Source organism: Oncorhynchus tshawytscha, linkage group LG28, assembly GCF_018296145.1.
Source record: "Oncorhynchus tshawytscha isolate Ot180627B linkage group LG28, Otsh_v2.0, whole genome shotgun sequence".
Classification (NCBI taxonomy): domain Eukaryota; kingdom Metazoa; phylum Chordata; class Actinopteri; order Salmoniformes; family Salmonidae; genus Oncorhynchus; species Oncorhynchus tshawytscha.
Window position 1 is genome coordinate 29,440,326 of NC_056456.1, and position 27,280 is coordinate 29,467,605.

At 43.8% G+C, this 27,280-nt stretch overlaps 1 pseudogene; it reads right to left on the bottom strand.

The window, feature by feature from the left end:
• The window catches only part of LOC112226372, a 161,029-nt pseudogene that overhangs the window by 94,646 nt on the left and 39,103 nt on the right, over window positions 1–27,280 (bottom strand).

The following is a 27,280-nucleotide window of genomic DNA, read 5'->3' on the forward strand; positions in this document are numbered from 1 at the left end:
CCTGGATGGCAGGAAGCTTGGCCCCAGTGATGTGCTGGGCTGTTCGCACTACCCTCTGTAGTGCCTTACGGTCAGATGCCGAGCAGTTGCCATACCATGGAGGTGATGCAACCGGTCAGGATGCTCTCGATGGTACAGCTGTAGAACCTTTTGAGGATCTGGGGGCCCATGCCAAATCTTTTCAGTCTCCTGAGGGGGAAAAGGTTTTGTTGTGCCCTCTTCATGACTGTCTTGATATGTTTGGACCATGATAGTTCGTCGGTGATGTGGACACCAAGGAACTTGAAACTCTCAACCTGCTCCACTACATTCCCGTCGATGTTAATGGGGGCCTGTTCGGCCCACCTTTTCCTGTAGTCCACGATCAGCTCCTTTGTCTTGCCCACATTGAGGGAGAGGTTGTTGTCCTGGAACCACACTGCCAGTTCTCTGACCTCCTCCCTATAGGCCGTCTCATCGTGGTCGTGATCAGGCCTACCACCGTTGTATCATCAGCAAACGTATTGATGGTGTTGGAGTCGTGTTTGGCCACACAGTCATAGGTGACCAGGGAATACAGGAGGGGACTAAGTACACACCCCTGAGGGGTCCCAGTGTTAAGGATCAGCGTTGCGGCGTGTTGTTGCCTACACTTACCACCTGGGTGCGGCCCGTCACAAAGTCCAGGTGTTGAACGCTGAGCTGTAGTTGATGAACAGCATTCTCACATAGGTGTTCCTTTTGTCCAGGTGACAAAGGTTGGTGTGGAGTGCGAATGAGATTGCGTCATCTGTGGATCTGTTAGGGCGGTATGCGAATTGGAGTGGGTCTAGGGTGCCTGGGAGGATGCTGTTGATATGAGCCATGACCAGCCTTTCAAAGCACTTCATGGCTACCAACGTGAGTGCCACGGGGCGGTAATCATTTAGGCAGGTTACCTTCGCTTCCTTGGGCACAGGGACTATGGTGGTCTGCTTGAAACATGTAGATATTACAGACTCGGTCAGGAAGAGGTTGAAAATGTCAGTGAAGACACTTGACAGTTGGTCTGCGCATGCTTTGAGTACACGTCCTGGTAATTCATCTGGCCTTTTGAGGCTTTGTGAATGTTGACCTGGTTAAAGGTTTTGTTCACATCGGCTACCAAGAGCGTTATCACACAGTCATCCAGAACAGTTGGGGCTCTCATGCATGGTTCAGTGTTGCTTGCCTCGCAGCGAGCATAAAAGGCCTTTATCTCGTCTGGTAGGCTCGCGTCACCGGGCAGCTCACATCTGGGGTTCCCTTTGTAGTCCGCAATCATTTTCAAGCCCTGCCACATACGACAAGCATCAGAGCTGGTGTAGTAGGATTCAATCTTAATCCTGTATTGACACTTTGCTTGTTTGTTGGTTCGTCTGATTTCTTATAAGCGTCCGAATTAGTCTCCCTCTCCTTGAAAGCGGCAGCTCTAGCCTTTAGCTTGATGCGGATGTTGCCTGTAATCCATGGCTTCTGGTTGGGATATGTACGTACAGTCACTGTGGGGACGACATCATCGATGCACTTATTGATGAAGCCGATACCTGAGGTAGTGTATTCCTCAATGTTATTGGATGAATCCCGGAACATATTGTCACGCCCTGACCTTAGAGATCCTTATTATTCTCTAGGTTTGGTTAGGTCAGGGTGTGACTCGGGTGGGAAATTCTATGTTTTCTGTTTCTTTGTTTTTGGCCGAGTGTAGTTCCCAATCAGAGGCAGCTGCCTATCGATGTCTCTGATTGGGAATCATACTTAGGCAGCCTGTTTTCCACCTGAGTTTGTGGGATCTTGTTTTCTGTTTAGATACTGTTGCCTGACAGAACTGTGCATTTTTGTTTTCGATTTTGTTATTTTGTTTGAGTGTTTTTTGAATTAAAATCATGAACACTTTCACACTGCGCCTTGGTCTACTTTTTCTACCACCAACGAGATCCGTTACACATATTCTAGTCTGTGCTAGCAAAACAGTCCTGTAGTGTATCATCCGCGTCATCTGACCACTTCTGTATTGAGCGAGTCACTGGTACTTCCTGCTTTAGTTTTTTCTTGTAAGCAGGAATCAAGAGGATGGAATTATAGTTAGATTTGCCAAATGGAGGGTGGAGGAGAGCTTTGAATGCATCTCGGTATGGAGTAAAAGTGGTCTAAGATATTTTTTCCCCTGGTTGTGACATGCTGGTAAAAATTTGGTAAATCTGATTTAAGTTTGCCTGCATTAAAGTCCCCGGCCACTAGGAACGGCGCTTCTGGTTGAGCATTTTCTTCTTTGCTTATGGCCTTATAGAGTTGGTTGAGCCCAACAACTCTGGCTGGGCCACTCAAGGACATTCAGAGACTTGTCCCGAAGCCCCTCCTGCGTTGTCTTGCTTAGGGTCGTTGTCCTGTTGGAAGGTGAACCTTCGCCCCAGTCTGAGGTCCTTAGCCTGGAGCAGGTTTTCATCAAGGATCTCTCTGTACTTTTCTCCATTCATCTTTCCCTTTATCCTGACTAGTTTCCCAGTCCCTGCCACAGAAAAACATCCCCACAGCATGATACTGCCACCACCCTGCTTCACAGTAGGGATGGTGCCAGGTTTCCTCCAGCCATGACGTTTGGCCTTCAGGCCAAAGTGTTCAATATTGGTTTCATCAGACCAGGGAATCTTGGTTCTCATGATCTGAGAATCCTTTAGGTGCCTTTTGGCAAACTCCAAGCTGGCTGTCACATGCCTTTTACAGAGGAGTGGCTTCTGTCTGGCCACTCTACCATAAAGGCCTGATTGGTAGAGTGCTGCAGAAATGGTTGTCCTTCTCGAAGGTTCTCCCATCTCCACAGAGTAACTCTGGAGCTCTGTCAGATTGACAAACAGGATCTTGGTCACCTCCCTGACCAAAGCCCTTCTCCCCTTTGATTGCTCAGTTTGGCCAGGCAGCCAGCTCTAGGAAGAGTCTTGGTGGTTCCAAACTTCTTCCATTTAAGATGCCACTGTGTTCTTGGGAACCTTCAATGCTGCAGACATTTTTTGTGACCCTTCCTTGACACAATCCTGTCTCGGAGCTCTATGGACAATCACTTTCCAAATCATGTCCAATCAATTTAATACAGGTGGACTCCAATCAAGTGGTAGAAACATCTCAAATATGATCAATGGAAACAGAATGCACCTGAGCTGAATTTTGAGTCTCATAACAAAGGGTCTGAATATTTATGTAAATAAATAGGAGTCGCTAGTGCGCGATGAGACAAGGATATCCCTACCGGCCAAACCCTCCCTAACCCGGACGACGCCCCACGGACACGGCCGGCTACTACAGAGCCTGGGCGCAAACCCAGAGTCTCTATAGGGCACAGCTAGCACTGTGATGCTGTGCCCTAGACCACTGCAGCACCCGGGAGGCCGTAAATAAGGTATTTCTGTTTTTATTTTTAATAAATGTGCAAGCATTTATAAAAACCTGTTTTCACTTTGTTATTATCCATTTAAGAATAAGGCTGTCAAAAATATATATTATAATCAGCAATACTATACTTCAGGGTGGTGCTTGAGTTTGCTGTCTGAAGATGTATTATTCCTCAAATGACTGACATTTTCGATGTGAGAGATTTTGCCTCTTTGCAGTCGATACCACTATGACATTGTCAGTCAAGCCTTTTATTTTATTTATTTGATACAACCCTATGGTACGAAGGACAAGTGTATTTCATTCTGATATAATAAATATAATTTCCTTTAGAACGTACTGGCTTTACTCGCCTTGGCCACAAGTGGCAAGAAGTCCTTGGATGTGTATAATCCCTGGTCCACAGTCAGCCCCTGGAAGATCTCAGCCTTGTTAGCCTAAAGGAGACCTGTTCCAAACAGAAACCAAGAATTAGCCAGTAGGGCTAGGCCCCTTTTTTCTCAATTTATGCCTCAATGACATGCCCAAAGTAAACTGCCTGTTGCTCATGCCCTGAAGCCAGGATATGCATATAATTGGTACAATTAGAAAGAAAACACTTAGAAGTTTGAAGAAATGTTAAAATAATGTAGGAGAATATAACACAATAGATATGGTAGGAGAAATCCAAAGAAAAACGAATCAGATTTTTATTTGGAGAGACCATCCTCTTAGAATGGCAAGTATAAGGTCATCTTGAAAATTAGCTCCCTGTATGCAATTCCTATGGCTTCCACCGGGTGTCAGCAGTCTATGTTCAAAGTTTCAGGCTTGTAACTTCAAAAATGAATAATAAATATCAGTTTTAGTACGAATTCATTGATTGCGTGCGCCATAAAGACAAGACTCACCTGCTAAAATCGGTTTCCTATTGAACACTTCTTTCCGTAATAAATATTATAGTTTGATTACATTTTAGGGTATCTGAGGAGTAAATAGAAATGTATTTTGCCTTGTTGAAACAAAGTTTAGGGGTAGATTTTTTTGGGATATAAAGAAGGATTTAATCTAACAAAACGATACTACATGGTATAGCTGGGACCCTTTGGATAACAAATCAGTGGAAGATTTTCAAAAAGTAAGTACATTTTAATCGCTATTTGTGAATTTAGGAAGCCTGTGCCGGTGGAAAAATATTTTGATGTGGGGTGCCGTCCTCAAACAATCGCATGGCATGTTTTCGCTGTAATAGCTACTATCAATCGGACAGTGCAGTTAGATTAACAATAATTTAAGCTTTCAACCGATATTAGACACTCATACAGTGCCTTGCGAAAGTATTCGGCCCCCTTGAACTTTGCGACCTTTTGCCACATTTCAGGCTTCAAACATAAAGATATAAAACTGTATTTTTTTGTGAAGAATCAACAACAAGTGGGACACAATCATGAAGTGGAACGACATTTATTGGATATTTCAAACTTTAACAAATCAAAAACTGAAAAATTGGGCGTGCAAAATTATTCAGCCCCCTTAAGTTAATACTTTGTAGCGCCACCTTTTGCTGCGATTACAGCTGTAAGTCGCTTGGGGTATGTCTCTATCAGTTTTGCACATCGAGAGAATTTTTCCCCATTCCTCCTTGCAAAACAGCTCGAGCTCAGTGAGGTTGGATGGAGAGCATTTGTGAACAGCAGTTTTCAGTTCTTTCCACAGATTCTCGATTGGATTCAGGTCTGGACTTTGACTTGGCCATTCTAACACCTGGATATGTTTATTTTTGAACCATTCCATTGTAGATTTTGCTTTATGTTTTGGATCATTGTCTTGTTGGAAGACAAATCTCCGTCCCAGTCTCAGGTCTTTTGCAGACTCCATCAGGAGTCCAGAATGGTCTCCTGTATTTATATCCTGTATTTGGCTCCATCCATCTTCCAATCAATTTTAACCATCTTCCCTGTCCCTGCTGAAGAAAAGCAGGCCCAAACCATGATGCTGCCACCATCATGTTTGATAGTGGGGATGGCGTGTTCAGGGTGATGAGCTGTGTTGCTTTTACGCCAAACATAACGTTTTGCATTGTTGCCAAAAAGTTCAATTTTGGTTTCATCTGACCAGAGCACCTTCTTCCACGTTTGGTGTGTCTCCCAGGTAGCTTGTGGCAAACTTTAAACAACACTTTTTATGGATATCTTTAAGAAATGGCTTTCTTCTTGCCACTCTTCCATAAAGGCCAGATTTGTGCAATATACGACTGATTGTTGCCCTATGGACAGAGTCTCCCACCTCAGCTGTAGATCTCTGCAGTTCATCCAGAGTGATCATGGGCCTCTTGGCTGCATCTCTGATCAGTCTTCTCCTTGTATGAGCTGAAAGTTTATAGGGACGGCCAGGTCTTGGTAGATTTGCAGTGGTCTGATACTCCTTCCATTTCAATATTATCGCTTGCACAGTGCTCCTTGGGATGTTTAAAGCTTGGGAAATCTGTTTGTATCCAAATCCGGCTTTAAACTTCTTCACAACAGTATCTCGGATCTGCCTGGTGTGTTCCTTGTTCTTCATGATGCTCTCTGCGCTTTTAACGGACCTCTAAGACGATCACAGTGCAGGTGCATTTATATGGAGACTTGATTACACACAGGTGGATTGTATTTATCATCATTAGTCATTTAGGTCAACATTGGATCATTCAGAGATCCTCACTGAACTTCTGGAGAGAGTTTGCTGCACTGAAAGTAAAGGGGCTGAATAATTTTGCACGCCCAATTTTTCAGTTTTTGATTTGTTAAAAAAGTTTGAAATATCCAATAAATGTCGTTCCACTTCATGATTGTGTCCCACTTGTTGTTGATTCTTCAAAAAAAAATAGAGTTTTATATCTTTATGTTTGAAGCCTGAAATGTGGCAAAAGGTCGCAAAGTTCAAGGGGGCCGAATACTTTCGCAAGGCACTGTATGTACCTAAATGTTTAATATCCATAATTTTTATGATTATTTATTTGAATTGCGCGCCCTCCAGTTTCACCGGAAGTTGTCCCGCTAACGGGAAGGCTAGCCATAAAAGGTTTTAACATGACAGACATATCCACCATCCCTGATCCCAACCATTTACAAAGTTTGTGCATCGTTGAAGAAATACTTTTCACACCATGAATACTACTGCAATACAAATGGTGATTTATTTGTATTTTTACAGAGCTTGACAATGTAGCTATGTCAACTTCATTTTCTGTTTTATTGAATCTATGTACAGTATACGGTATGCCCTTGATAAGAGAGGAGAAAGATAATCGTCAAACTCTTGTAAGTAAATAAAACCCACCATTTGAATCAGTAAATAAATCCAGTGAAAGAGGTGGACAAGTAAATCAGTATTATAGACTCATAATCTCTCGGTTAATTCTTGTAATTAAGCAACAAGGTATGAGGGGGTGTGGTATATGGCCAATATACCACAGATAAGAGATGTTCTTAAGCACAACCCAACGCGGCATGCCTGATACAGCCACAAATTCCTGAGGTGCCTTATTGCTATTATAAACTGGTTACCAATGTAATTAGAGCAGTGGAAATAAAGGTTTTGTCATACCCGTGGTAAAAAAACAGTCTGATTTAAACCATGGCAGTCAGCCAATCAGCATTCATGGCTCGAACCACACAGTTTTTAATATACTTTATACTCTACGTGACGTGTGCACCACACATACTTTGGAGAAATCTCATTACTACTCTGTCATCACATTTTAGAGAGTGCATTCTGGATGTTTGCTACGTATAACCGTCAGTGTACATTGTAAAGCGTCTATCATTGTCCAAAGCGCAGTACACACAGCAGTGTTTTAGAATATTAGACTGTTCGTTTTCATACTTTTCGAATTCTCAGCGTAGCTCAAGCAATTTCTCCAACCTTTGTCACATTCAAATGAAAAGAGGATGCGTCCCGGGAGCAGTGTTGGTTGGGAATTCTGGGGTGTTGTGCGAGGGTGGTCTCAGAGCCACGTAGCTATGTCACAGTGGGACGCTGGCTTATCTCTGCGTCTGTGGACTGTGATCTATGCTTAAAACTCCAGCCTTAGGGCTACCAAGATGTATAATACCAAAGTCATATCACAATGACATACATACAGTAAGAATTTAAAAAAAGATTTGATTGCACAATAGTGAATGGTATTTTACTTTACTGCTAGAATACGTTACCTCTAAGAAGTTAATAATCAAGGATAGGTGCAATCAAATTTGGTCCAATTTGCCCTTTCATAAAAGGTTTGGCGAATACACTATCAATAGCTTATAATTAAAGAGGTGTTGTGTTAACCCTATTGACTGTGTCAATTACTGGTTGATGAATAGTGATGAACAGTGACTGATGGGCCGTGAGTGATACAGAATAGCTTGAAGGTCAATCTGAATGATTACCTCAGACCCCAGAGCTATTCTACCTCCACCTTCATTTGGCACTACTGACTGCATGTGTTTGCTGTCATTTATAAGGTTAAAGGCTGCGAGGAACCAATCAGATCTCTTTATGTACATCTTCTTGTCTCATTCATTTCTTCAAATAAAATGGGCAGATTGGATAACCTTGGCAGGTCATTTTTAGATTGTAATGGTGTATTCCTCTGACTACTCTTTTATGTTATCTATCATTGCTGCAAATGTTTTCTTTCCTTCATGGATTATTCATTAGCTGACCAACCTCTCTTTAATAAAAAAAGCTAAATGTTAAACCAAGATGCGATGAAATTCCATGCAGTAATCTTTCAAATGAAATGCTATAATCATATTTTATAAAATTAATCTGCAGTTATATACTCAATGTACAGGAAGTATAATACCTCAATATAATCAATATATGGGAAGTATTACATATTAATATACTCAATATACAGGAAGTATTACATCTCAATATACTCAGTATACGGGAAGTATTACATCTCAATATACGGGAAGTATTACATCTCAATTTACTTTCCAATAAAATCCCAATAATCCAAATACAGAACTGCACCTACTATGTATACTACCTACCTACTGTACTAGAGAACATAACACAGTGTGCCACTGCTAACTGTGCTTAACACTGAGCAAGATCCTCCAGCAGAGTCACAGCATGCTTACCTTCCTCTGTGTCGACACTGACAGATGCTCCGACCTCACTCTGTTGGTTTTATACACCAGTGTGGCCATTTGTGTTCCGTGCAAAGATGTAAAATATGAATAAGGAAAACAAGGTGAAGGGGAAATAAATGCTATGAAGCGAATGACAAAGTGTACTTTAACAATAACATCCCGGACGGTGACATCTACTCCATATTAATGCACTCTCCTTTTTCAGGTGTGTGCATCCTATTTGACCGGGGAAATGTGCTTTGGCTCCAGAGCCGTGCGGAGAGACGCTGAAGTGAATATAGTATAATTCATCATCGCAGGTGGCTTCACTCCCACTCTGACTCTCTCTCCATGCTTGGCCAGCTAGGCCTGGCCAGTCCTTGTGTATCACGCACCATCGACCACTGTGGCGTCGGCTGACTGTGAGTAGTGCTACTGTAACCAGTGCTTGACTTGGGCAGGAGCACACCGAAGCTGAGTACCGGCACCTCAAATGGTCTACTGCTTGAGCTCCTGCACCTCATAGAATAGTAGCAAAAAAGATTGTGGAGATCCTGCACCCAGAATGAGTACCGACACCTATTTCAGTCTAAGTCAAGAACTGAGTGTAAAGTTGCTGTGATTTCTCTGCAAGAGTTATGTCAGGTCAAGTACCCATGGGTATTGGACAAGTCACTGGCCTTAAACCTATGTGTAACTGTGAGTCAAATAGAAAGTCTTACAGCTGCTAAGTACTGTATGTTCTGTTACATGAAAAACGACCCATGTTATGCTATGGGCTAAGTTTAGTAAGGAGATACAGCCAGCATAATGTTTGTTCATAACCCAAGAAAACTCAGGAGGCTGAAGAAATGTGTCTTGGCCCCTAAGACCCTCACTAACGTATACATTTGAACCATTTTAAGCATTCTGTCCTGCTGTTGACGATCTAATGGTTACACAGACTCTTGACAATCGCATGGTTTGCTTTTGCCGTAAAGCCTTTTTGAAATATGACACGGCAGCTGGATAAACAACAAGTTAAGCTTTATTTTGATGTATAGCACTTGTGATTTCATGAAAGTTTAATATTTATAGTAATTTAATTTGAATTTGGCACTCTGCAATTTCACCGGAAGTAGCGTCCCACTGGTCCACAAGATTAACAAAACACGCTCCCATTAATAAAATGGGAATTAAAAACAGGTTCAGCCCCTGGTTCGACTGTGATATTGCAGAGTTACTCCACCTCAAGAATTCCATTTGGCGAAAGGCTCAGCACACGCATACCTTGTGCTGACTTATGCTGACTTGCTTTCGTTCAATGACAAATAAGTGCAGTCAGTCTATCCGGAAGGCCAAAGTTAGTTCCTTTAAGGAGCAGTTCTCTCTCTGTGGGTCTAACCCCAAGAAGTTCTGGAAAACCATTAAAGACCTGGAGAATAAACCCTCCTCCTCAAAGCTGCCCATGTCCCTTAATGTTGATGATGTGGTTGTTACTGACAAGGAGCATATGGCTGAGCTCTTTAATCACCACTTCATTAAGTCAGGATTCCAATTTGACTCAGCCATGCCTCCTCATATACCACCTCTTCTAATGCGACTGGCCCCGATGCTCCTCCCTCTTTTTTCCCCCCGTACAAAATTTCTCCCTGCAGGCAGTCACTGAGTCTGAGGTGCTAAAGGAGCTCCTTAACTTGACACCCAAAAAACATCTGGGTCAGATGGTTTAGACCCTTTATTCTTTAAGGTTGCTGCCCCTACCATCGCCAAGCCTATCTCTGACTTCTCTGGTGAGGTTCTCATTGCTTGGATGGCAGCCACGATGCATCTTTTATTTAAAGGGGGAGATCAAGATGATCCAAACTGCTATGGGTCAATTTCTATTTTGCCCTGTTTATCAAAAGAGTTGGAAAAACTTGTCAATAGTCAACTGTCTAGCTTTCTTGAAGGTTCCTTAAAGGTTCTCAATGATGTCACCATTAACCTTGATTCTAAGCACTGTTGTGCTGCTTATTTTATTTACTTGGCCAAAGCTTTTGAAACAGTAGACCATTCCATTATTGTGTGCTGGCTAAGGAGTATTGGTGTCTCTGAGGGGTCTTTGGCCTGGCTTGCTAACTACCTCTCTCAAAGAGTGCAGTGTATAAAGTCAGAACATCTGCTATCTCAGCCACTGCCTGTCACCAAGGGTGTACCACAAGGCTCGATCCTAGGCCCCACGGTCTTCTCAATTTACATCAACAACATAGTTCAGGAAGTAGGAAGCTCTCTCATCAATTTATATGCAGATGATGCCGTCTTATACTCAGGTGGCCTCTTCCCGGATTTTGTGTTAAACGCTCTACAACAAAGCTTTCTTAGCGTCCAACAAGCTTTCTCTGCCCTTAACCTTGTTTTGAACACCTACAAAACAAAGGTCATGTACACTGTCTAGAAGGTACACTGTCTTTCTCTCAGCACATTTCCAAGCTGCAGGCTATGGTTACATCTAGATTTGGTTTCCTCTTTTTTGTAATCACTCCTCTTTTACCCCAGCTGCCAAACTATCCCTGATTCAGATGACCATCCTACCCATGCTAGATTATGGAGGCGTAATTTATAGATCGGCAGGTAAGGGTGCTCTCGAGTGGCTAGATGTTCTTAGGCATTCGGCCATCAGATTCCTTATAGGACACATCACTCCACTCTTTACTCCTCTGTAAAGTGGTCATCTCTGTATACCCGTGGCAAGACCCACTGGTTGATGCTTATTTATAAAAACCCATTTAGGCCTCACTTCCCTCTATCTGAGATACCTACTGCAGCCCTCATCCTCCACAGACAACACCCATTCTGCCAGTCACATTCTGTTAAAGGTCCCCAAAGCACACACATCCCTGGGTCACTCCTCTTTTCAGTTCGCTGCAGAGTCATTGAATACTGGTCACTTTAATCATGTTTATTGTTCTGAAATAGTTTCTGTAGTTAGATACAGATAAGAGTGGCATTCCTGCAACACAATTCCGTAGAAATTATATTTGATATCTGAGAAACTGATTACCCACTTTATATGTACAGTACATACTGTGTTCTTGACATAGCTTATCCTATATAACTACAGCTGTACATACCTTTTTACTACTTAAAATATTGTCCACTCTGTCTATACACATCACATATTTATATTCTAGACTTTGACATCTCTCGTACTTATATTTCTTAAAACTTCTTGATACTACCCATCCCGCATGCGGGAGCATAATCATAGCCTCAAACCAATTATCATAATGCAGCGGACATAAATCTTCCTAGAAAATGTTCCTATTCATGAAAATCACAAATGAAATATATTGAGACACAGCTTAGCCTTTTGTTAATCACACTGTCATCTCAGATTTTCAAAATATGCTTTACAGCCAACGCTAGACAAGCATTTGTGTAAGTTTATCATGGCATAATGCTATGCTAGGCTCTGCTGGCAGCAGTCAACATTTTCATGAAAATAAGGAAAGCAATCAAATTAAATCATTTACCTTTGAAGAACTTCGGATGTTTTCACTCAGGAGACTCCCAGTTAGATAGCAAATGTTCCTTTTTTCCAAAAATATTATTTTTGTAGGCAAAATAGCTCCGTTTGTTCTTCACGTTTGGCTGAGAAATCGACCAGAAAATGCAGTCACTACAACGCTGAACTTTTTTCCAAATTAGCTCCATAATATAGACAGAAACATGGCAAACGTTGTTTAGAATCAATCCTCAAGGTGTTTTTCACATATCTATTCAATAAAATATCCACCGGGACAATTGGTTTCTCATAAGAAGCGATTGGAAAAATGGCTATTTGTGTACTTTACGCAAGATTTTCTGCGGGAGCCATCATGTGACCACTTGCTCAATGTGGTCCCTTACGGCTATTCTTCAACATAAATGTGTATAAAGACGTCACAATGCTGTAGACACCTTGGGGAATATGTAGAAAGTGTAAGCTCATTCGTAGCCCATTCACAACCATATAAGGAGTCATTGGCATGCAATGGGGCACCTACTTGTTGGATTTTTATCTGGGTTTCGCCTGTAACATCAGTTCTGTTGCACTCACAGACAATATCTTTGCAGGTTTGGAAACGTCAGAGTGTTTTCTATCCAAAGCTGTCAATTATATGCATAGTCGAGCATCTTGTCGTGACAAAATATCCCGTTTAAACCGGAACGTTTTTTATCCAAAAATGAAAGTACTGCCCCCTAGTTACAAAAGGTAAATTTCTTCTTAATTTTTTTCTCTTGGGTTTTATTTGTGTATTTCACTGCACCTGCTTATCTATGTATGCAAAAAATAACCTTTGATTTGATTTTCTACAATGTTTTACAGCATAGTTTTACATCAAACACAATATTTGTTAAAAAAAATGCAGCCCTTTCCAAACCTGATTGAAACCCGTTCAGTGGAACTTTTTTTTACACCAAAGGCTCTTTTTCTTCATTTGATGTCCTAAATGCACCTCTTTCATACAATTCCAGCCACAGCACATCAGTGTACTTCCTTTCAACCTCACTGTTGGGAAGAGCTGCCATCAAAAGCTTGTTGAATATGACGCTCGTTCCCACAAAGTAATATTGTGTGAATTGCAGAATTTGTAGTCTGTACAATCTGCCCGACTTCATGCCTTTGATGGAAAGAAGCCATTCTTGAAAAGGCACCATCAGAAAAATAAGCTTGGGCTTTGAACAATTGGAACAAGAGAGTGACACAAAGATCCCACTGCTATAACCACAATCAATAAGGACAGTCAGCAACACAACGACAGCATGTGTTAGCTAGTGCACTTAACTGCCAGAGAAATAACCCTTCTTATCTATGCTCTTTAACCTGCTCTGAACAGTGGGAAACGTATGCATGTCAATCTCAGCAGAGGGTTTGACATTTAGAAAAAAAATACAGAACTGGTTAAAAAAAACGACTCTTAATTTTCTTTCTGAAATCCAATTCCTTTGTGTTCTGCTGTGACAAAAAAAAAATGAAAATAAATCCCTGAATAGTTTGAAAGGAGCTCCATGCTCTAATTACCAAACCAGGCACCAACAGGTTCCAAACATAATAAATGCTACCCAGCTTCTTTTCATTACAATAAAGGAAAGTCACACATACACCACGCAGCTAGGCCTCCCACCAGGGGTATTTGAATTTCCTTAAATCAAATCAGTATAGGCATGGCAGGGTTTATTCACTTACATATCTAAATATAGACTTTCATTTGAAACCAAATTGCTTCAGTGCACCATCTCCCTTTACTTGTGTGAGTAAGAACAAGGTATTACATGAGCTAACGAGCGATACTGTTAACTATGGTCACCATAGGAAGAGAAGGAAAGTGACAGCTGCGATAGGAGACCATAGTATATATAGATGTGAAAAATAAACCCCTTGTTATACTCTACCGTAATGAGAATGAGAGAGAGAAAATGAGACGAAGGAAAAAGAAAGAAGAGCAGAGGACTGGTGAGGCAGATAAATATATGAAGTAGACAAAGGAAGAAAGACTGATAGTACAACAGTGGGTTTCTCTACAGCATTCCTTACTACAGTAAGCACTGTGTGGTAGGTAGCTCTGTCTCACTTTGGTCCCATGAAAACCAAATGGAGCAGGCAGAAGAAGTCTGAAATGAGAAAGGTAGTGGTTGGAGGACACCTCCCTTTCTCCCAGACAGACCACCTCATCATGATTGCAGTGGGGGACTGTGGCACTGGTGCCCTCAGTGTAAAGACTGTAGTCTTATAGTCATGCATCCTATTGTACATACAAGAGGTCTTGTTCCGAAATCGATACGAGGCTTTTCTCCCAAGACCCTAATATATATATTTTTATATGGACACCTGTACAAATGGACCTGAGGACAACTAGACCCGTCCCCATATAGACCCGGTCCATTCAGAGTATTAAGTAGCAGCCTACCTTTTGACTATTGGTCACTGTAACCTCTCCTTCTCATTTAACTTTTAATTGCATCATTTTAATTCCATCTTCCATTGATCTCCTAACTTGCTTGCTGTGGCACACACAGAGCCAGAGGCTAGTGCCGCTTTGATGACTTGTGATTGGCCGACAACAAGCTACACATGCCACTCTCGTGAAAATCCTGTGCAGCTGTAACGGTTTTCTTCTGGTGAAGGAGAGGCGGACCAAAATGCAGCGTTGTTATAATTCATGGTTCTTTAATAATGAAACCATACATGAATAAACTACAAAAACAAGAACCGTGAAAACCCGAAACAGTCCCGTGTGGTACAAACACCGACACAGGAGACAACCACCCATGAAAACCAACACAAACCAGGCTACCTAAATATGGTTCCCAATCAGAGACAATGACTAACACCTGCCTCTGATTGAGAACCATATCAGGCCAAACATAGAAATAGACAAACTAGACATATAACATAGAATGCCCACTCAGATCACACCCTGACCAAACAAAACATAGAAACATACAAAGCAAACTATGGTCAGGGTGTGACAGCAGCAGTATAAAAGAGAAAAGTTTCTCTCTCTATTGCAGAAGTCGCGTTCGTGTCTGTACGGGTCGTTACCGGCAAATCAGTTATAATTACACATACCCGAGACCCATGACAATCAAATCAGATCCGATCCGGAACCGAGGGTCAACTACAGAATTTCATACCTGTCTGGCACCTGTTATTGGGTTCTGCTGGATCAATAAGACCAATAATACATACATCCGAGGGATTGGTATTTGACATTTTTTGACTTTGAGAACTCACATGATTTTTATTTGAATACTCGAGTATTGTAATGGATTTTTTTCCTTCTATTTTTAGAACATATGTGCTCATTTATCTATATGCCAACAGATTGTGACAATGCCTAATTTATCATAACCATTATAGATAACAAATCATAGTTGCTAAATTGCCCCATATAAACTGAGTGTACAAAACATTAGGAACGCCTCCTCTTTCCATGACATAGACTGACCAGCAGGGACGTCACTAAACATTCAGAACATCCAGGGCAGGGCCACCCGAGTGGCGCAGTGGTCTAAGGCTGTGCCACTAGAGATCCTGGTTCGAGTCCAGGCTCTGTCGCAGTCGGCCAAGACCGGGAGACCCCGGGTTTAAAAATTTTATTTTTTTATTTCACCTTTATTTAACCAGGTAGGCTAGTTGAGAACAAGTTCCCATTTACACCTGCGACCTGGCCAAGATAAAGCATAGCAGTGTGAACAGACAACAACACAGAGTTACACATGGAGTAAACAACAAACAAGTCAATAACACAGTAGAAAAAAAAGAGTCTATATACATGTGTGCAAAAGGCATGAGGAGGTAGGCGAATAATTACAATTTGTGATAAATGATCAGATGGTCATGTGCAGGTAGAGATACTGGTGTGCAAAAGAGCAGAAAAGTAAATAAATAAAAACAGTATGGGGATGAGGAAGGTAAATTGGGTGGGCTATTTACCGATGGACTATGTACAGCTGCAGCGATCAGTTAGCTGCTCAGATAGCAGATGTTTAAAGTTGGTGAGGGAGATAAAAGTCTCCAACTTCAGCGATTTTTGCAATTCATTCCAGTCACAGGCAGCAGAGAACTGGAAGGAAAGGCGGCCAAATGAGGTGTTGGCTTTAGGGATGATCAGTGAGATACACCTGCTGGAGCGCGTGCTATGGGTGGGTGTTGCCATCGTGACCAGTGAAGCTTTACCTAGCATGGACTTGTAGATGACCTGGAGCCAGTGGGTCTGGCGACAAATATGTAGCGAGGGCCAGCCGACTAGAGCATACAGGTCGCAGTGGTGGGTGGTATAAGGTGCTTTAGTAACAAAACGGATGGCACTGTGATAAACTGCATCCAGTTTGCTGAGTAGAGTATTGGAAGCTATTTTGTAGATGACATCGCCGAAGTCGAGGATTGGTAGGATAGTCAGTTTTACTAGGGTAAGTTTGGCGGCGTGAGTGAAGGAGGCTTTGTTGCGGAATAGAAAGCCGACTCTAGATTTGGAGATGTTTGATATGAGTCTGGAAGGAGAGTTTACAGTCTAGCCAGACACCTAGGTACTTATAGATGTCCACATATTCTAGGTCGGAACCATCCAGGGTGGTGATGCTAGTCGGGCGTGCGGGTGCAGGCAGCGAATGGTTGAAAAGCATGCATTTGTTTTTTTTACTAGCGTTTAAGAGCAGTTGGAGGCCACAGAAGGAGTGTTGTATGGCATTGAAGCTTGTTTGGAGGTTAGATAGCACAGTGTCCAAGGAAGGGCCAGAAGTATACAGAATGGTGTCGTCTACATAGAGGTGGATCAGGGAATCGCCCGCAGCAAGAGCAACATCATTGATATATACAGAGAAAAGAGTCGACCCGAGAATTGAACTCTGTGGCACCCCCATAGAGACTGCCAGAGGACTGGACAACATGCCCTCCGATTTGACACACTGAACTCTGTCTGCAAAGTAGTTGGTGAACCAGGCAAGGCAGTCATTAGAAAAACCGAGGCTACTGAGTCTGCTGATAAGAATATGGTGATTGACAGAGTCGAAAGCCTTGGCCAGGTCGATGAAGACGGCTGCACAATACTGTCTTTTATCGATGGCGGTTATGATATCGTTTAGTACCTTGAGCGTGGCTGAGGTGCACCCGTGACCGGCTCGGAAACCAGATTGCACAGCGGAGAAGGTACGGTGGGATCCGAGATGGTCAGTGATCTGTTTGTTGACTTGGCTTTCGAAGACCTTAGATAGGTAGGGCAGGATGGATATAGGTCTGTAACCGTTTGGGTCCAGGGTGTCTCCCCCTTTGAAGAGGGGTATGACTGCAGCAGCTTTCCAATCCTTGGGGATCTCAGACGATATGAAAGAGAGGTTGAACAGGCTGGTAATAGGGGTTGCGACAATGGCGGCGGATAGTTTCAGAAATAGAGGGTCCAGATTGTCAAGCCCAGCTGATTTGTACGGGTCCAGGTTTTGCAGCTCTTTCAGAACATCTGCTATCTGGATTTGGGTAAAGGAGAAGCTGGGGAGGCTTGGGCGAGTAGCTGCAGGGGGGGCGGAGCTGTTGGCCGAGGTTGGAGTAGCCAGGAGGAAGGCATGGCCAGCCGTTGAGAAATGCTTGTTGAAGTTTTCGATTATCATGGATTTATCGGTGGTGACCGTGTTACCTAGCCTCAGTGCAGTGGGCAGCTGGGAGGAGGTGCTCTTGTTCTCCATGGACTTTACAGTGTCCCAGAACATTTTGGAGTTAGAGCTACAGGATGCAAATTTCTGCTTGAAAAAGCTGGCCTTTGCTTTCCTGACTGACTGCGTGTATTGGTTCCTGACTTCCCTGAACAGTTGCATATCGCGGAGACTATTCGATGCTATTGCAGTCCGTCACAGGATGTTTTTGTGCTGGTCGAGGGCAGTCAGGTCTGGAGTGAACCAAGGGCTACATCTGTTCTTAGTTCTGCATTTTTTGAACGGAGCATGCTTATCTAAAATGGTGAGGAAGTTACTTTTAAAGAAGGACCAGGCATCCTCAACTGACGGGATGAGGTCAATATCCTTCCAGGATACCCGGGCCAGGTCGATTAGAAAGGCCTGCTCACAGAAGTGTTTTAGGGAGCGCTTGACAGTGATGAGGGGTGGTCGTTTGACTGCGGAACCGTAGCGGATATAGGCAATGAGGCAGTGATCACTGAGATCCTGCTTGAAGACAGCGGAGGTGTATTTGGAGGGCCAGTTGGTCAGGATAACGTCTATGAGGGTGCCCTTGTTTACAGATTTAGGGTTGTACCTGGTGGGTTCCTTGATGATTTGTGTGAGATTGGGGGAATCTAGCTTAGATTGTAGGACTGCCGGGGTGTTAAGCATATCCCAGTTTAGGTCACCTAACAGAACAAACTCTGAAGCTAGATGGGGGGCGATCAATTCACAAATGGTGTCCAGGGCAGAGCTGGGAGCTGAGGGGGGTCGGTAGCAGGCGGCAACAGTGAGAGACTTATTTCTGGAGAGAGTAATTTTTTAAAATTAGTAGTTCGAACTGTTTGGGTATGGACCTGGAAAGTATGACATTACTTTGCAGGCTATCTCTGCAGTAGACTGCAACTCCTCCCCCTTTGGCAGTTCTATCTTGACGGAAAATGTTATAGTTGGGTATGGAAATCTCAGAATTTTTGGTGGCCTTCCTAAGCCAGGATTAAGACACGGAAAGGACATCAGGTTGGCAGAGTGTGCTAAAGCAGTGAGTAAAACATATTTAGGGAGGAGGCTTCTGATGTTGACATGCATAAAACCAGGGCTTTTTCGATCACAGAAGTCAACAAATGAGGGTGCCTGGGGACATGCAGGGCCTGGGTTTACCTCCACATCACCCGCGGAACAGAGGAGGAGTAGTATGAGGGTGCGGCTAAAGGCTATCAAAACTGGTCGCCTAGAGCGTTGGGCCTCAGGGATAGCTTCAGTACTGGGTGCCACGGTGAGCTAGCTAGCTGCAAGCTGTGAGCTAGCTAGCTAGCTGCAAGCTAGCTGTGAAGATCAGAAGTAGTGGTCCAAGGATTACGGCAGGAATCCGGTGTTGTTGTGGAGAGTCAGTCCGATACTAGTAGACTGGTAAGTATTATCCCGGCTAAGTACAGGGCTGGTATCTGTGCAGAAGGTAAAAGCCACTAGCAGTGGCTAACAATGACTGAATAGCTAATTAGCTGGTTAGCTTCTGGAGGTTCTTGAGTATGTTCTAAAATTAAAAATAATAGCGATACCGTATCACATTGGGTGAGGCAGGTTACCGGAAGGTATAATCAAATTAAAAATCGAAAAGAGATTGCAAATAAAATTGAAATATATATACAAAAAAATATAAAAAATACAGAAATACACGAGAAACGAACAAAACACGTTTTCACTGCTACGCCATCTTGGTTCCAAGAGGGAGGGTTTGGCCGGCAGGGATATCTTTGTTTCATTGCGCTTTAGCGACTCCTGTGGCGAGCCGGGTGTATGCACACTGACTCGGTCGGCAGGTGTACGGTGTTTCCTCCGGCACATTGGTGTGGCTGGCATCCTGGGTAAGCAGGCATTGTGTCAAGAAGCAGTGCGGCTTGGACACAGCTCTCGACCTTTGCCTCTCCCGAGTCCGTACGGGAGTTGCAGCGATGAGACAAGACTGTAACTACCAATTGGATACCACGAAATTGGGGGTAAAATAAAATACACAAAAGAACATCCGGGGCATAGCCCTGAAGACCTGGGGCTGACTCCGGATGTTCCTAATGTTTTGTACACTCAGTGTCTATTCAGTCAATAAAAAAGTAAATGCCATTTAAGATACATTTATTGAAACCATCATTTCAGCTTATTATATTATGTTGTGGATCACAATCAGTAACCTCAGCAGTGACTTTTGCTTGTAGAAGCTTATGGATGTGCAATGGCATAGCCTTGTTTTGTTTATTTATGTAACGGGATTCTTCCTGGGAAGGAGAGGAGAACCAAAATGCAGCGTGGTTATCTTTATACATCTTTAATGAAGATGATAAATGAACAATATACAAAAACAAGAACCGTGAAATCCCGAAACAGCCCTATTTATTTATTTATTTTTTAATAAAAAAAATTCAGCCCTAACTTTTTTAATTTTTTTAAATAAAAAATAATTTATTACCTTCAATACCATTCATTCTTTACAACTCATAATTTTCATACATACTCCAAAAATTGTATTTTAATTTAACTAAACAAAAACCCCATACAAAACCTCAGGGGAGCATCTTCCCTCCCCGTCACCCTACAAACTACCTTTCCCTATCTCCCCGTCCCTAATCTATCCCCTTACAAATCTAAATGACACCCAGCCCTAAACCCCCCTTCCACCTCTCCCTAGCAGCATGCTGCCCCCACTTCCTCTCCTCCCTTTTCATCCTCCCCCTCAAATCTCCTTCCACCCTCCTCACTATCCCTTCCACCCCCCAATCTCTCCCTGTCTTCACCATGTTCTGCCTGGCTTCCCACAGCCCCCGTTTAAAGAGACTCATGAGAAGCCAGAGCAGAAACCTGTCCCTATCCGTCCCTCTCGCTCTCCCTACACCTCTCTCTAACCTGGCCCACGTCAATACAAAATCCCCACTTACCAAACCTAACAACACCCGTGCCCTAGCCCATACTACTCCGGCAAAGGCACAGTCCCAAAAGACATGGCACACAGTCTCCTCCCTGCCACAAGAGGATCTTGGACAGGTGCGGGATTGCACCAAACTATACCGGTACATGATGGAACGTACCGGCAAGCACTTATGGAGGCTCAACCAATTCAGGTCCTTGAGCCTGTTGTCCAGACCCTGCGCCTGCACTCCCTCCCAGACCACTCCCGAGATGCCCACTACAGGCGCCGGACTCCCTGCCTTTCTGACCTCCTCGTACAGGTGCCTATGATCTAAACCTACTCGGGCAACTTCAACCTCAGGGTGCGCACGCAGCCACTTGGCCGCATGACCAAAGTGCCACGGCAGCTGTTCCGCCCGAGGACCCGTGTTAGACCACACCATTACACTTCTCGCCTGATACGAGAAGAACACCCGCAGGAGGTAACCGGACGGGTGTATCACTGGATGAGCAAGCTCCGTTAACAAGAAAGAAACAAAAATTGCGTCCAGCTTGAGGGGGAAATGTGCTACCCCCTTACCTCCCTCCCCGATGGGATAGAGCATGCGTGCCCTGGCGACACACTCGCACCTGCCACTCCACATGAACTGAAACACAAGCCTCACTAGAGGCCTCCTCAGACAAGCCGGCAATGGGTAGATGTACGCCAAATACAAAAGAGATGGCAACACATCCACCTTTAGGACCAGGACTTTGCCCATAAAAGACAAATACCTAGCCTTCCACATTGCTAGCTTCCTCTGTACCACTGCGATACGCATGTTCCAGCAGATCAAACCCTGACCAAACAAAACATAGAAACATACAAAGCAAACTATGGTCAGGGTGTGACAATTTAGCAGACAATATGCTCTTATTTCCAGAGCCCTTATCAGAGTCAAGACACATCTATTTTATAGTTTGAAAATATGACGTAGTATAACAAAACAAAATATAACACAATATTTTCCCAAATGAAAAAAGTTACCAGTGCGAAGTGATCCCTATCTCATGCCTGGAACAGCTATTCTCAAAGAGTGATCATTTCAGTTGCGTGTATTCATGGATGCTAAGGGAAGTCAGGCTTCCCCCAAAAATGTACCCCAAAAAATGAAATATATATATATACGTATATAAAAAATGTGTGTTTCATACATTTCCTTTAATTCGCAAGAGGATGAATTTATCTCACCGGAGAAAGCATTTGAACGAACGAAACAGTGTCCCTCTGCTCCCCTCCTCAAGAAGCCAACACTCGACTCATTTGACGTCAAAAACTATAGACCTGTATCCCTTTTTAATTTTCATTCCAGAACACTTGATCATGCTGTCTCTGATCATATTTCTCGTTATCTCTCAGAACGATCTTGATCCTAACCGGTCAGGCTTCAAGACTGGTCACTCAACCGAGGCTGCTCTTCTCTGTGTCACGGAGGCTTTCTGCACTTCCAAACGCTGCCTTCGACACTGTGAATCCTCCTCTCCAATCTCTCAGGGCTGGGCGTCTCAGGCTATGCACACTTTTGGATTGTAAGTGACGTGGAGAGGATCTGTGTATGCACCACATACTCTCACTACTGGTGTCCCCCTGGGCTCGGTTCTAGGCCCTATCCTCTTCTAAACTATGCACTCGGCTCCGTCATATCCTCACATGGTCTCTCCTATCATTGCTATGCAGATGACACTCAACTACTTTTCTTCTTCCCCCCTTCTGACACCCAGGTGGTGACACGCAACTCTGTGTGCCTGGTAGATATCTCAACTTGGATGTAGGCCCATCACCTCAAACTCAATCTCGACAAGACGGAAAAGCTCTTCCTCCTGGGGAAGGTCTGCCCGCTCAAAGACACCTCCATCACAGTTGACACCTCCACAGTTTCGCCCTCAGAGTGCGCAAAGAACTTTGGGCGTGACCCTGGACAACACCCTGTAGTTCTCTGCAAACATCAAAGCGGTGACCCGCTCCTGCAGGTTCATGCTCTACAACATCCGTTGAGTACGACCTTACCTCACATAGGAAGCGGCGAGGGTCCTCAGTTTGTTACAACAAACCCCTGCAAGTTATCCAGAATGCAGCAGCCCACCTTGTACTCAACCTTCCCAAGTTCTTTCATGCCACCCCCACCACCGGCTTCCAGTCGAAGCTTGCATTCACTAAAAGACCATGGTGCTTACCTACAGAACAGCAAGAAGAACTTTCCTTCCCTACCTTCAGGTTAAGCTCAAATCCTACAACCCAACCCGATCCCTCCATTCTGCCACCTCAGGTCTCTAGGCCCTCCTACAGCTCCTGCTCAGACCAGTCCAAGCTCTTCTCTTTCCGGGCACCCCAATGGTGGAAGCAAGTTCCCCCTGCAGCTAGGCCAGCAGAGTCTCTGCCCATCTTTTGAAAAACATATTAAACCCTACCTCTTCAAAAAGTATCTTAAATAATCCCCCTCCTCAACTCGACCAAAATAAAAATAACACTTAACCAGCACTTGCACTTGACCCCCCACTAGCTCTGACTCTACTGATAGCTATGTTATTGACGAACAAGTTACATTCTATGCTTGTGATGTGGTTGTCCCACCCAGCTATCTTAAGATGAATGCACTAACTGTAAGTCGCTCTCGATAAGTGTCTGCTAAATGACTAAAATGTGAACAAAAATGTAGCCCATCTATCTGATGCTGTCTGATCAAAAATAGTATGACATTGTTGCTGCCCCTAGCATTGAATACAAGGGAAGCCAGCGAGCATTTGGCCTCCCTTGATTAGAAAAAAGATGTAATAATAGCCCATCAGCATTAAGCTAAACTGAGTGAGCTCAGCTGTAAATGGTCCTGGTACACTAAAAAAAAGTGTTTAGGGAAGCCAGTTTTGATTTGGCTTCACACACTGATCACATCACATCAGAAACCAAACGTCATTGACAGAAACAACTTGAACTGTTGCATCTCATTGTGTTCTTGTCCTCCGGTGACTAGCTAAAATCGTCCCTTTCCTAAATTAGCCATGGATGTGGATAGGGATTTGGACTTGTGGTTTTACTTAATTCTCCATACTGGCCAACGATTATAACAGTGATTCTGATCCAACCATAAATTGTGCCTCTGGCCTGAGAGGACGGAAGTTCAATATGTAGCTAGATGTAGTAGGCTAATGTTAACTAGTTCGGTTAACGAGCTAGCATTTTAGCCAGGTAGCCTAGGACAACTAAAACTAAAAGTGTCTACTGTATGACAGAGTCATAGACCATTTAGGCAATATAAAGAAGAGGATGGCATTGGCTTTTCCCTACAAGTAGTGTGTCAACATGTTTTTTTTCTTCTACTTGCAAGCCCCCCCCTCCCCCCCCACACACACACACACACACATAAATCAGTGCCATGGACAGCCACATAATATTTAGCTTACGTTGATTGGACTAAATCATTTTGGTATATTTTAGTTGTCACTGTATTAGACTAATAATGTTGAAATGTTGAAGTTGAAATGGTGCCTGATTAATGGAGCCAGCTCCTGTTTTAGCAAGTTGCGGTAACTCTCTCTAATTCTAAATCAATACTTGTTTAGTAGTCTGAAAATGTCGGAAAAAACATGTGTTTTGTGAACTTCACCGGACAGATGTTGCTCTTTGGTTTTGTGATGAAACAAAGGTGTGGTTGAATTGATTCTACTGTCTTCTTATTGTCTCAGCCTTAGACCTATATATCACAGTGTCAAGGCACATGAACTAAGAGGTTATAGACCAAACAACGCAATTAACACAACACAACACTGGCTTCCCCAGTGATTTTACCCACGCACCACTACTGGATTATCTGAAACGGGGCTCAATTTGGCGAGTCTGGGTTACAAACCAAATTCTGCCTTCTTTTCAATATTCAGATGTTCCATTTAGTGTATTCTGCTTGTTATTTGGAATTTTTTAAATGGATGAACAATTCCACATGGTGATGAATTACATCCACGGCATCTATTTGGTGAGCGTATGCGTAACGATTCTGATGAAAATATGGTCTTTGTCTTTATCAAACTAATGTTTATGCATATTTTAAGTTTGGAACCTGTCTATGTTTAGGGCCGTTATAACCAATTCTAAATGGCCCTAGCAGTTCACAAGTACACTATATAGCCAAAAGTATGTGGAAACACTTTCAAATTAGTGGATTCGGCTATTTCAGCCACACCAGTTGCTGACAGGTGTATAAAAGCAAGCACACAGCCATGCAATCTCCATAGACAAACATTGGCAGTAGAATGGCCTTACTGAAGAGCTCAGTGACTTTCCAACAAGTCAGTTTATCAAATTTCTGCCCTTCAAGAGCAGCCCCGGATAACTGTAAGTGCTGTTATGGTGAAGTGGAAAGGTCTAGGAGCAACAACGACTCAGCCGTGAAGTGGTAGGCCACACAATCTCACAGAACAGGACTGCCGAGTGCTGAAGCATATAGAGTGCACAAACGGTCTGTCCTCGGTTGCAACACTCACTACTGAGTTCCAAACTGCCTCTGGAAGCAACGTCAGAATAGCTATTCGTCGGGAGCAACATGAAATGGGTTTCTATCGCTGAGCAGCAGCACACAAGCCTAGGATTTCCATGCCCAATGCCAAGTGTTGGCATTCTTAGGAGTAATGAATCACGCTTCTGTCACGCGGAATGACGCTGTTGAGACGAAGCAGGTACGGGGAGTAAAACATTATAACAGACAGAGACGAAACAGGAACAGCATCAGAAACAAATTCAAAAGACAAAAACAATACAATACAGCAGTGGGGGACAGAGCAGGGAACTGACAAATATAGGGGAGGAAAATAACATGTGATAAGTGAGTCCAGGTGAGTCCAATAACGCTGATGCGAGTGACGAGGGCTGGTGTGAGTGATGGATGGCAGGAGCGTGTAATGCAGGGTAATCTGGTGCCCTCAAGCGCCAGGGGAAGGGAAGAGCGGGAGCAGAAGTGACAGCTTCACCATCTGGCAGTCCGACGGACACATCTGGGTTTGACAGAGGCCAGGAAAATGCTACCTGCTCCAATGCATATTGCCAACTGTAAAGTTTGGTGGATGAGGAATAATGGTCTGGGGCTGTTTTTCATGGTTCGCGCTAGGCCACTTAGTTCTAAAAAAGGGAAATCTTAATGCCACAGCATACAATGACATTCAAGAGGATTCTGTGCTTCCAACTTTGTGGCAACAGTTTGGAGAAGGCCCTTTCCTGTTTCAGCATGACAATGCCCCTGTGCACAAAGCGAGGTCCATACAGAAATGGTTTGTCGGGAATTGTGTTGAAGAACTTGACTGGCCTGCACAGAGCCCTAACCTCAACCCCATCGAACACCTTTGGGATGAATTGGAACGCTGACTGCGAGCCATGCCTAATCGGCCAACATCAGTACTCGACCTCACTAATGCTCTTGTGGCTGAATGGAAGCAAGTCCCCGCAGTCCAACATCTAGTGGAAAGCCTTCCCAGATACGTGATGGTTGTTATAGCAGCAAAGGGCAGACCAACTTCATATTATTGCCCATAATTTTGTAATGAGATGTTTGACGAGCATTATTATTCCTGAACTGCAGCTCGTTGTTGGAACACATATTATCCTACTTCAATTAACCAGTCCATTTTGAATATGTGATGAAGTGGTCGTCATTTGGCAGTTAATGTAGCTTGTGTATCCCATCATTTAGATACGTTTTTCTAGACATTTATTTCTGTAGGCCTAACGGGAGCTTGTGTATCCCATTAGTTAGATACGATTTTATAGGCATTTATTTCTGTAGGCCTAACGGGAGCTCGTGTGCTCACTCAGCACGCCGTTTGGTGTGTGGAGGGAGTGGTCGGAACGCAATTTGTCACACCCTGATCTGTTTCACCTGTCTTTGTGATTGTCTCCACCCACCTCCAGGTGTCTCCTGTTTTCCCCATTAGTCCCCGGTGTATTTAACCCTGTGTTTCCTGATTCTCTGTGCCAGTTCGTCTTGTTTTGCCAAGTCAACCAGCATTTCTCCTAGCTCCTATTTTTCCCAGTCTCTGTTTTTTCCTAGCCCTCCTGGTTTTGACCCTTGCCTGTCCTGACACCATATCTACCTGCCTGACCAATGCATCTCCTGACCTCGAGCCTGCCTATCACCTGTTACTGTTTGGACTTGGACCTGTTCTCTGAACCCCTGCCTGTCCTGACCTCGAGCCTGCCTATCACCTGTTACTGTATGGACTTGGACCTGTTCTCTGAACCCCTGCCTGTCCTGACCTTGAGCCTGCCTATCACCTGTTACTGTATGGACTTGGACCTGTTCTCTGAACCCCTGCCTGTCCTGACCTCGAGCCTGCCTATCACCTGTTACTGATTGGTCTTGGACCTGTTCTCTGAACCCCTGCCTGTCCTGACCTCGAGCCTGCCTATCACCTGTTACTGTTTGGACTTGAACCTGTTCTCTGAACCCCTGCCTGTCCTGACCTCGAGCCTGCCTATCACCTGTTACTGTATGGACTTGGACCTGTTCTCTGAACCCCTGCCTGTCCTGACCTCGAGCCTGCCTATCACCTGGTACTGTTTGGACTCAGACATGGTTTATGAACTCTCACCTGTCCCCAACCGGCCTTTTGCCTAACCCTTTTGATGTAAAAAATATTGGCGTTCAACCATCTGCCTCCTGTGTCTGCATTTGGGTCTCGCCTTGTGTCCTAAAGGGAATTTAGTCAGAAGAATGGTGTGATGCCTAGCTTGGTTT